This window comes from Dipteris shenzhenensis, chromosome 7 (genome assembly GCF_047967505.1).
Source record: "Dipteris shenzhenensis isolate YYH24624 ecotype China chromosome 7, Dip_SZ_1.0, whole genome shotgun sequence".
NCBI classification, from domain to species: domain Eukaryota; kingdom Viridiplantae; phylum Streptophyta; class Polypodiopsida; order Gleicheniales; family Dipteridaceae; genus Dipteris; species Dipteris shenzhenensis.
Window position 1 is genome coordinate 44,337,137 of NC_141602.1, and position 2,585 is coordinate 44,339,721.

Genomic DNA, 2,585 nt, shown 5'->3' on the forward strand with positions numbered 1-2,585 from the left:
CCATCCTTGGCAATAGGCACCCCAGGGCGTCTTTCTTTCTTACGTTCCTACTTTATGTCCTAGTTCTCTCGCTTGCATTTTACCCATTTGGAAATTTTGGTTCTCTTTCACGAATCATCCATGGCAACAGGCAACCCAAAGTGTCCCAATGCGAAGTGGTGTGTAACTCAGAATGCAGAAGACCAAGACATAGAGGTGAGCATTGTTTCTCCGTGACCTACAACATGCATATCATCTATAGAGGTTGCCAATAGGGTGAATGCAGATGGTCACTGGAAAAAGATGGTTGTGTCAAAAGGATGTTGGGTGCTAATGCAACCAACGAGGAGGAAAAAACCACAGTCGAATAATATATTTCTGGCCTCTTGGAAAGGCAAGGTCAAAGATTTTAGAACAATAGATGGTGAGAAAGTTTTTAAGGAAATACTAGTTGAGCATGTATATATGCACAATGAACTTGTGCTACGTGATTATCCATATTATCTTCCATGGCACAGGCTCAATTGTGAGTTTTTAACCCTTTTAGTTCCGGAATGGTAGTTTTGAACATTTCTATTTTTAGCATAAACTAAAACGTGTTTTGGTTTTCAGATCTGTATCCGTCATCAGATGAAGAATGGCAGCCAGTGGAGTGCATTTTGGGATTCTTGGATGTCTTGCATGGAGCAATAGGAGAATTACAATATCAAGGTAGATCTACAACTCAATTAGCGTAAATAGGTATCTTCTTCTATGACCATTTTTATGAATTGTTGAACAAAGCAAACACTCACGGTGTGTTGAGGAAACAAGATCTTCTGCCATGGAATACGATAGATTGGCCAGTGCCCCCTAGTAGTGTGATAGAGACATACATGGGGCTAAGCTATTTGCAGAAGTTCAACGATCTTTACGTCCAGGCATTGCTACAAGAATTGTAGAACTAAATGTATGCATGCCAATCACTGTTTTTGTTGACCTATTTAACAAGTATCCAGTCAAGGTGTGCAAAACAATGTTCACCTACAAAGCAACTGGAAATGAAGAGAACCTTGATTTCTTGGATGATGGTTGGGATAAATAAATATCAAACAAGGTCTAGTGTGAGGTTGTGCCAAGTATGGCTACCATTAAGTACATGATTGCAAGCCATAATTTTATATTTTCTTTTTACTACAAACACAATAGGTTCATTGCGGATAAATTAGTTCCAATGGACCAAGATCTTAACTTGTTTGGCCCTAAAAACAAAGTATTGGAGATCAAGGTCTATGAAGATGTAATATTGGTAAGTATAATCTCAATAGGATAGTGTTGTACACTAGCCCAATTGTGTCATGACATTCGTGTGGAGATAGAGGACAGTATTTCAAAAGAATTCTCATTCATTATTATCAACAACAAAAAGGTGCATAGAATGTTTAAAAATTGGTTCTTTAGTATCTCCATTTGTTATATTTACATGATTCATTCATTGTCTTCATTTGTTACTAACAAAATATACAACATCTATTGTGTAGTTGGGAGAGCACAATTCAATGCAAAAGCATAGCTGGTGGAGAGATTGTTTATATTACTTCTCAATAACAATGTATATGATTTCGCATGATTTTTGTACATGTATAGTACTTCTCAACGACTTAGTGACCAATAGCCACACTGATCTTAGTGATTGTGGACATGTGTAGATATCTACCATGGTCCAACTCATTGAGAATATTGATCCTCATTCGCAAGCTACTTCTTTTCTGGTTCTTGTTCTAAATGCAATTTTTATTGCTGGCAATGGTGGAGACACGTAGCTTCCACTATACTTGGACACTCTTTAGGAGGACTCCGATGTAGCTGGAGCATGTGATGCACCTGAACAATCCTCTATCTTCTCCTTGTGCACCAACTCCTCATGTACCATTTGCTCCTCTAACTTCTGCTTCAACATCTCATCGTAATCTCTACAAGAGCTATTCGATCTTAAAAGAACCAAGGCAAATAATCTGTGACTAAGGCTATGGAAGGATTCATTCACTCAGATAAAACTAGTTGAATTAAGAAGCTATTACGACAAAACTCACTGCTCACGACTAGGACTATGGCTCATCCCTATGGGGCTTTTTGCCAAGACAAGAGACACGACTCTACTATGAACCCTACTATGAGAAATTCTAATGAACTAGACAACACACAGACACAGCCACAAGGGCTTGGACAAAAGGAGGGAGCTCATCAAAACTACTGACTATATCATGAGAGCCACCATCCATAGTTCATTACCGCCAACATGCCATGGAGATCACCAAGAGTCGCTAAGTCTCCAAGAGCCACCATGCACCAAAGCCTCTTGATCTACCATCATTGATGCGCCAATGTAGATTGCCAAATGGTCTCTATGTAGTGCCATGCAATGACCACCATATATGGTCCAATCACAATTCAGCCAAGCCAATCATGTGTTCTCCCAAGAGGTTGCATCTAACATGCCCTCCCTCGACTGAAATGGGAGAACACCAAAAATTATGGACATCGTAGTCCAAAAGAAACTTAGGCATCATAGCTTATCAAAAACTCTTTCTAACATCGGAGTTAGACACTGGCATCAAAGCCATAAC

General features: G+C 39.3%; 1 pseudogene; it reads left to right on the top strand.

Annotated features, from left to right (window-relative positions):
• Positions 1-228: 228 nt before the first annotated feature.
• On the top strand, positions 229-1,781 carry LOC147900397 (uncharacterized; annotated as a pseudogene).
• The last annotated feature ends 804 nt before the right edge of the window (positions 1,782-2,585 follow it).